Here is a 10,301-nt window from a genome sequence, read left to right on the forward strand (position 1 = left end):
TAAATTGTCATTTTGGTCTCTATTCATTATTTTTGGAGCATATTATTTTTAATGTTTTAATTTTTGATCAAATACCCCATGTTAGAAAAAAATAGTTAGTTTGTTAACAATCAACACTTGTTGCTGACGTGCTATTTTTACATGTGCTCAATTGCTAATGTAATATGTGTCATGTCACCCAAAATGAAGACATGGCATGTGTCATGATACGCAAAATGATGATATGATATATGCCACGTTAATAATTAAACATATATGAAAATGACACGTTAATAATATATGTTGATTGTTAATCAATTAACTTGTAACATCCTTAATACCGGGTTAGTGATTAAAGTGTAAGATTTTAAAAATTCAATGACCATATTAGATAAATTGAAGAGTAAAAGCATTAATTGAAATATTTTATATAGGATAGTTTAGTAAAAGAAGAAAGAGTCAAAGGGCAAATGGGTAATTGAACAAAGAAATAATTAAATAATAATTATTGGGTATTATAATACTCATATGGAGCATATGTTTGGGAAACAAGTTCCAGACAATTATCTTCTTCATTTTCTCCACCGTGAAGCATACAAGCAAAGGTGAGTTTCTTAATTGGTTGATTATTTGTTGAATTAAAGTTTGGGTTATGATCCTTAGGTGATACTTAAGCTTAAGGAAAGCTTAATTTGTCTTATAATCAAAAGATGAAGAAGTTATGAAAGATTAAAGAGAATGGGTTTCAAAGTGAATTTCTGAAAAATAGTTAATAAATGAACTTTGAGATGGAATTTGACTTGTCATATGTGTGAATAAGAAGTTATAAGTGTTAAATCAAAGTTTGGATAACATGGAAAATTGGGTATGATTCTTAACTTTAAGAATTTGGATGAGATATGGGAGATAATAAGGTATTGGAATGATAAAAGTTAATCAAAATGGTTGTAGTTGAGTTTAGTGGTATGAAAGGAGTTTTATATGAGGAAATTTAATGAAAAGTTGTGAAATTTTCGGGTGAAACCAGTTTATTATTGGCAGGTGCATTAGTACACTATGAATGGGTACCGATGAACTAAGACAAATTTTGAAGGTGCATCGATACATTAAGGGGTGCATCGATGCATGGGAATTTCGAACCTAAATTGTGTACTGATGCACCCATAGTGCATCGGTACACTCCTAAAGAAAAAGTTGAAGTTTGGTTTATTAAATTAGCATGAGTTATTAATATCAAGTTATAAGGTTTAGGCTTATGATAATTGTCTCATAAATTATGTTTATGTAGATATTGAGCCTAAATGAGTTCCGGAACAAGTGACAAGTAAGATTGATCGAGGGAAAGGTAAGGAAATATAGGTGAGTGCAATTTAATTTGTACTTGTGTTATTGATCAAACATTGGCTTGTGATGAGCCAGTGACGGAGTTACTACAATAAGAAGTAACTTCTAAAATTTTATGTGATGCTTATGTGTGCATGAATACATGAGTACATGGAAATGGGTATATGTGATATGTGATACTGAATTACATGAATTAAGGAAAATATGACATAAGTTATCTGCATTGATACACGAAATATATGTAAGTATGTATATGAATACATGTATAAGTTTATATACTATGTGATTATATGCACATGTGATACACGTTATAGGATATGAAATAAATGTTTACACATGCATATGGTATGTGACAGAAGAAAAGAAATATGTGATTAAAAGATCAATGATTACACGTACATGTGATACGTGACAGAAAAGAAGAGATATGTGTTTATAAGAAAAATGATATGAATAAATGATATGAACTGTTATAAATGATAATGCCCATGTTATGTGATATGAGAGCTAGGGGTATAGTTGGCATGCCAAGGGTCGAGGGTTTACCTATGTTCTTCGGGACATATGGATTGTTTACCTATGTTCTTCGGGACATATGGACCGTTTACCTATGTTCTTCGGGACATATGGACTGTTTACCTAGGTTCTTTGGAATCTATGGACTGGTCCTTCGGGACATTTATACAAGCTCTGGTGACAACATAATTGTGCATAACCTCAATGTACTCACATACCTTAAGTTCCCAAAAGTATACATGGGCTAATACATGGTCTTTAAAGAGAGTAAATAAATTAATTGATATGATACTATGTGTGTTATGTTATGAAATGATATATGTGTTCCATGGTATGTATAGAAATGTTCAGTATATTCTTATATGATATAAAGACATCAGTGATAGTAATATAAGTATTGATAAGTATATTAATGGGCTTACAAAATGTATCAAAAGTGTTTGCATTATCATATGTTATTATGATGTTATTATTTATATTGAATCATATGTGACATGATTGAATTCATATATTGCATATTTATATTTATGAGAAATGCATCATTATTATGTTTATGCCTCACTAAGTCTATGACTTAGCGTGTAAGTGATTTACACGTAGGTACTGAGAAGTAGGAGGATCAAAGCTAAGTTCAAAGTAACAACATATCTCTGCTCAAAGATCATATAAGAAGTAAATTACACAATATGTATTATTATGTGATAAATAGTTTGACATGTAAGCAAAGTCTTTAAATTAAGTATGTGTGCTCTGATCGAGTTTTGTAATGTTTTAAATGTATTTATGTAAAAGGTAACTGTATAGAAATGGAAGGTTAAATTTTTATGAGTTTTATGTATTTTTATGGAAGTTACTGTAGCAGTGCATCGGTACACTGTAGCAGTGCATCGGTTCACTGTAGCAGTGCATCGACACACAATTTATATTCGATGTTTTTGTGCATCGGTACACTGTAGCAGTGCATCGGTACACTATAGCATTGTTCATGATATTGTTCACGATACTGTTCATTACTGTTCACAGTATTGTTCATACCATATAGTAATCTCCATAAATACGTTTTTGCCTTAAATTTTTATAACAAACATAATTCAACGGTATATTATTGTATTTTCTTAATATGAGTTCAAATGTTTTGTTATTTGGTAAGAATATTACTTTAAAAAGCCAATGTGACATCTCGGACTCGTACGTATCCGGGTCGGGTAAGAGTTGGGGGTGTTACATAACTATTTTCTTTCAATAATGGTCAAAAAACGAAATATTTTGAATTAAATTGCTCCAAAAATAATAGAGATTAAAGTGATCATTTATACAAACATAAAAATAATTTTATCGTTATGCATATATAATAATATATCAAAATGATACTTAATTTTTTAGACTTAAAAAATCTTTTAATTATTGAATGTTCTTTGATTTATGTTTTTGTTTCTCCGCGGTAAAAATTCTCATAAAACTTTCCATTTAATCATGTATAAACACAAAATTTTATGTTAGAACCAAACTTATAATATTTTGAAAGATATGAATTTATAAAAATTTAGACGAAAATAAATTAATTAGCACTAAAGAATACAAAGATTAAATATATATAAATTTAAAATTTGTATAGGGAGTGATCACCTCTAATTTCTCTCACTTGATCCATTCCTATTTATCATGTTAATCATCTTCGACCTCCAACTACTAACCATTTACAATGACTATTCCGTTGATTAATCTTTGGATAAAATTCAACAACCAACAGTAAGATAATCATAATTATATTGAATATTGTAGTGGTTGAGAAGAATATGGAAAAAAAAAGAAGCAATGAAATAGTTCTACATGTGAGCACACATTATTCGTTCAAACTGAATTAGATTTCAAGTAAAAATGAGATAGAGCAAAGGCACCAAACTATTTTTTTAATTGGTCCACCGCCCGTTAAAGTTGGTGAGCAAGATCTGAACTTTGATTGCAATGGATCGGTTGCATTTTGTTGCTATGTGTATGATTGTGCACATTTGACCACGCGGTATGATCCAGCCGGTGACAAATCGACTTGATCACGAGTCACGACGTTTTTAATTTCAATGAATCCAGATTAGAGAACAAGTGAGTTTTTTTTTTCAAGTGTACATTATGAATTTGATCATTGAACTTTATTCTCTCTTCTATTTTGCTCAATGAACTTTAAAAAATTTTAATTTTCTCACTAAACTTAATACATTAGATTTGTTGTCACTAAACTTTACTATCTCTCTTATTTTGGCCACTCTGTTGTTAAATAGTTAACGGTGTTAAAAATGATGTTTTAAAAAATAATTTTTTTACCAAAATGATGTCGTTTTGCATCTATATAACAACTCATTTTAACGTCGTTAACTATTTAACGGCCGAGTAACTGAAAAATCCCAAGGTATTAAGTTCGGTGAGAAAAATGAAAAAATTTAAAGTAAAATGAATGGATTAGGAAAGAGTGTAAAATTCAGTTACCAAATTTATAATTTATGTTTTTTTAAATACATATAATAAAAATGATAAAATTGTACGGGTATAATGATAATTTCCTTTTCTATTTTTTTTAAATAGTATGGTTGTTACAACGCACGTTAAAAATCATCCAGATGATATGATGTTTTTAAAAAGACATTCAAATCATACGATGTTCTTCTTGTCATCTAAAAGTATTATTAAAGATGTGTTGTCTAAACAACTCTGACATGTATTATAGCAATCACCTGTATCATAAAATAATTCTCCTAACATCGTAGATGAGAAATATTTTTTTCACACGACATTGTGTGAAAAAAGAAAAATAAAAAATTGTAGATAATGATTACTTCATTTTTGGAATTAAATTATACTTTATTTTTATTTTTAAATTTAAATTAAAAATATTAAAGTATGAAGATTAAAATAAAAATTTATTAAAGATAATAATAAAATAAATAAATAAATTTAAGAAATACGCTAAAAATCACTTGATATATAATTTTTAAATAATCATTTTTCCATTTCGTTTTAACGTAAAGTCGTCGGTACTTATTGATGATTTTATTAAAGTTGTCTTCATATGTCGTTAATTTTATTAAAAGTATTTTCATTTGGTGATGATTTTGTTAAAATTGTTCTCGTCCATCAATGATATTTTTATTTTTCTAATTAATATGATATCTTTTCCAAATTTCTAATTCTTTTTACTCCAACATCCATTCCCCTTATTTTTACCATTTTATTGTGCATAAAAGTTTTTGGATTAGTCTAATATTTTTGCCATCCATTATTATTATTTATTTGATTATATACGAGTTTAATTTGATTAAATGATTAAATATGCAATTATATTGATCTTGTTAACAATTATATCAACTCATGTATTAAATATTAACAATAAATAATATAATTAATATCATTTAAATAATTTAATAATTTAATTAATAAAATAAAAATCAAGAATCATATGAAATCCCATAGTTAAATAATTAAGGCCAAACTACTATATCAGTTAAGAAAACGAATTAAATTAATAGAATATTTTAGGTTAGAGAAGGAAATCGTATCTGTTCACTTTCTCTAAGGAAATAATTATAATTGTCTTTACATGGTCAAAATATAAAAACACAAATTTGGATGGATGTGATAGGTCTGATCTTACAATCTGAGAAGGTGAAAAGAGACAAGATATATAAAATCAATAATATTATTTTAAAACTATATATATATATATATTATTAATTTACAATGAATATAATATAATATATTTTAAAAATCTCAATCATTTGACATTGAACGTGAATGCTCATACATATATGATATTCAAATTTAAAATCTTAAAAAAATTCTCAAATATCGAGATCATTTGATTAATGTTTTATATATAAAATTTTAATATATAATTATATTTAAAAATATTAAAATTTTGATTATTCAACTCAAAGACATGATAGCAAAGGTCTAATTGTGAAGCCTTAATCAGTAGGGATTGGTTTTCTAAGGGAACCTAAAAGGGTCATTAAAAGAATGTCGTGTTAGGCTTGATTGTTAAAAGAAGGTAAAAAAAGGGAAAAAGCGTGTCCACTATAATTAACTGAATTTGTTTGAGTAGACTTTTAAGTTTATTTGTTTATAATTATAATTATATTTGTTTGTTTGATTAAATTAAATAATTTTTTTATAAATATTTTTTAAATAGAGTAAGATAATTATAAAGTAGATTTTATTCATAGTTTTTTTAAATAAAATAACACACCCAACAAATGTAGTTACTCAAATTTAAGACCTAAAGAAAGAATGACACTTTGTTTTATCACTAAAATTACTTAATAGATTAATGAATATTAAATCAATATGTTCATAAATATATCAATATATATATATATATATATTTGTAAACGATTAAAAATATATTCATAAATATCAATAAAAATTAGGTATAGCAGTAAGGCACATACATCTATAAAGAGAGAATTAAAATAAATACTTTAGAATAATATTATTGAGAGAAATAAAAAATAAACTATATTAAGGGTCGAGAAGAAAAATCTTTTGCAATTTTTTTATTAAACCCCAAAGTTCTTAATATTTTTAAATAAATCTCTTTAACTTTTTGAAATTTTCTTTAAATCTCTTAAGATTTTAAAAAATTTAAATTAAATCTTAAATCTTTAAAAATTATCGTTAAATCATTCAAAATATTTGGAAAAAAATTCTATGATCCCAATTTTTGTTGTTAAATTCTATTATTAAAATGAAAAACCACAAATTTCAAATATGATATGAAATAAATTTGGATTAATTGAGTTGTGGCATTGGGTGAAAAAAGGGTGCAGTAGTGCGCTACCCATTATCGTTACTTCAAACACTCCAGCATTGATGGTGATGAAGAAGTAAGAAAATGATGCACATTGGGCCAGACCAGAGACCACCTTAAAGGTGGATTCTTGGTATCTAAGAATGGACCCACGTCCCATAACTCATCATCATCAACAAAGTGCAAGGGGATCTTGGACCTCACACTAGGATCGGAACAGACCGCCCAATTCAATTTCAAAACAATCTAAGGACCTAGTTAAAAGGCAATGACTGCCTTACAAATCACCTTTTGGAAAGACAAGGAAAAAAAAAGGACCTTCCACTTGGAAAACTACCCGTGCCAAACTCGGGCATAAATTTAAGCTTGATTTGGATAAGGATTGCGTTCCATCATTTTTCTTTTCTCGGTTTGAGAATTTCGGTATATTTATTTAGTTTGGGTGATTATAAATTGTATTTATTTATAATTTTTTAATATATTGACAACGCACACATATTTTGTAAGCGTAATTATTCGAACTTTAAACTTTTAAAAAAATTAAACTTTATTTTTACCACTAAAACCATTATGTTATTAAAATGTTCGCCTTCAACGTTCCATCCAACCGGATGGTTATATGATCTATGCATAAGCATCCTAGCACCTGTTTTTTTGTCTTACCCTAAGCCAAAAACATATACAAATACCTATGGTTTAGTGCGGGTAAAGCTTTTTAAAAGTTTGTAATTTGATTTGTAAATGCATTTCATCAATATTACAAAAAACGCATGCACCTACTAAAGGTCATTAGTGTTAACGGCTACCCATGAATGAAGCTTTGGTCGACTGCTCTAAAAATAAGCCACTTGCAGACACTTATGGTTGAATCACTCGCTCTAAAATTGAGTGGTTATGGATAGTTCTGCTGTACGAGTCTATATATATAGTTAAGGAAATATTATGTCAGAAATGTTAATATCTTTTTAAACATTTTCTGTAAAACATCACTTAAAATTGAGTGGTTATGGATAGTTCTGCTCTAAAATGCATTTCATCAATTATTAACATTTTCTTTAGAAAAAATAATGTTTTAGGAAGCGCTTTACCATAAATGTTAAACATTTTAGGTAGTATCCAATATTAACATTTTAGGTAGTGTCCAATATTAACATTTCCTATAGAAAAAATAATATTTTAGGTAACATTTTATCGAAAATATTAAAAAATTATTAATATTTCCGGTAACACTTTTTCTTAACCGTATATTAAAGTTATCGTACCTTAGACATTCCCGGTTGATCTAAGCATTCAAAGTATACTGTAAGGTTCTCGAAAGAGAGAATATTCTAAATCAAAAGAAAAGTTAAACGTGGACATAAGGTGGGCGCCAACCCCATTTTTATTTGTGTTATTTTCCGTAAGGAACTCGGACGGGAATGCTGAAAGACATGCGTTTAGTTGTTTTCCTTTTATTGGAAATCTTTTGAACCACAGAAATGGCCCGTAGCCCCATAACCGCAATTTGGATGGCAAAGGGCAAAGCCGATTCTGCTCTGCCGGTGTTGCGATATCGACACGTACGTATACATGTGGCCCAAATGTCAACGACCGTGCTCGAGCAAAAACAACTGGAGCGAGAGAGGTTGATTTTTTTTGTGAGAGTCGGAGTGACATAAAATCGAATGAATGGTGGGCGATGCCATGATACGTTGTCTGGAAATTTTCTATTTCCATATTTTATCAAAGAAAACTTCGTTGATAATGTCAACCTGGAAGTCTAAGGTGAATCTTTCGGTGCCTGTCTATTTCATATTTGTAATGTACAAGCATGGGATGTTTACAATGCATATTTCCCCCCTTCTTTTATTGGCAAAGAAACTATCAAAGTAGGCAAAAAGAAAATGATGAGGTCGGTGAAATTAGAATTAAATCAGAGATGAATATGGGTTGAATTGGATTTGACTTTTAATCAATTAAAATTTAAACGAATATTATATTTTTTTCGTTCATTATTTGATATTATCTAAAATTAAAAAAAACAATTATTATTGATGATATCAAATTTGATCTTGATAACTTTTAATCGTTCATACTTTTTGATTTGAGTAGAGAGTCGCAGTCGGTGAGAGGATAATCGTTAGTTGATAATCTTTTATTAGAGAATGGTAAAAATAACGTCATAGGAAAAAGATAACTTGTTTAATTGGAAATTTGAAGAGAATAAGAAGAAATATCCCTATCAATCGAGGTTGAGAAGTACTTATAATAATTCTAATTATTTGTGGTAATGATGGCTATTAGCAGGCTGATGTGCTAGACAAATATAATCGTCAAATCTTGAACTTAACATTGTTCAGTTATGTGGATCTGTTAGAGGTATTAGTCATACACTATGACTGATTCAAAGACCTGTGACCAAAAAATATAAACTCCTTAGAATCTTAGTGAATGAAATTATATGTTCGGAGATATTTGAAAAATATTAATTATTTCGGAAGATATCGTTTGAAATATAATAATAATACATTATCTATTTAGATTATTTGGACGATTTATCCAAATGTATAATATATGCCAACCCTTTTATGATAGAGGTATTGTATATGGGATGGGCATCCAACTTTGAGCAATAATTTTGCCTCCCATTTCATAGTGTACAGAAAATACATTATCATATGTTAGATTCCTTGCTTAGCCATTGGGAATTTTTTATTATGATTCAGGTACTCACGCTTAGTTACTGTGTCTACATACATTATTTTAGTGTATTTTATTACTATATTAGCGAATTGAAGCATAAATAGGGCATAAAATTGTATTTTAATGGTTTAGTTGATGGACAATTTGTTGTGGAATCCATATAGAAAGGCCTAGAGCATGACCCGGAGAAACCCAAAAGACATGTGTCAATGTCTACGCCTTCGAAGTTTATACATGCTGCATGTTTATTCTGTCCAGCATCTAATCTGTAAAGGCAACACCTATTTATCTATTTGTTATATGGCCATTGAATTTTTTATTTTTTATTAATATTTTAAATAAATATTGTTTTTATTAAATCAAATAAAATTACATTAATTCTTTCAAATGTAGATATTGATTTTAGTCTGGTCGGGGCTTAAAGACCAAACTCAAAGCCCGAACCAAGTCCTAAACCCAACAAATAAAACACGTATGGCATACTAAACTAACTCGACAACCGTTCAAAGCATAAATATTAAACATAGACGTACTAACATACTCCATTTATTCGACATTAAAATTTTATAATTTAATTCAGACTCAATTTTTTTAGCGTTTCGTCACTCGTAAGAACAATGGAATGTTAAATTCATGTGGCATGAGAAAGGAAAGGTTAGTATTTACTTATAGAGATGAATATTTGATTCGAACTTAATAAGTTTCGATTTAAGTTGATAGAGTTAGTCTTTTCATTTAAAAATTTAAATTCGAGTTAATTTAGATTGATTTTTTTAAAGAATAAAATTGGGTCATATTTTAAATTTAAGACGACAATACTAAGATCGAAATGAGTAACACATAGATGGTGTTATGCTAAGATCATATATAGATAGACTAAAAACTCAACCCGAATGTGGAGTTCCTTATATGGGCTTGACAGTTTGGGCTTTTTGGTCTGTTAAAATCAGACGTGAAATTGAGAACACTTGTACGTTTCCTT

This window comes from Hibiscus syriacus, unplaced genomic scaffold (assembly GCF_006381635.1).
Source record: "Hibiscus syriacus cultivar Baekdansim isolate YM2019G1 unplaced genomic scaffold, ASM638163v2 tig00110597_pilon, whole genome shotgun sequence".
NCBI classification, from domain to species: domain Eukaryota; kingdom Viridiplantae; phylum Streptophyta; class Magnoliopsida; order Malvales; family Malvaceae; genus Hibiscus; species Hibiscus syriacus.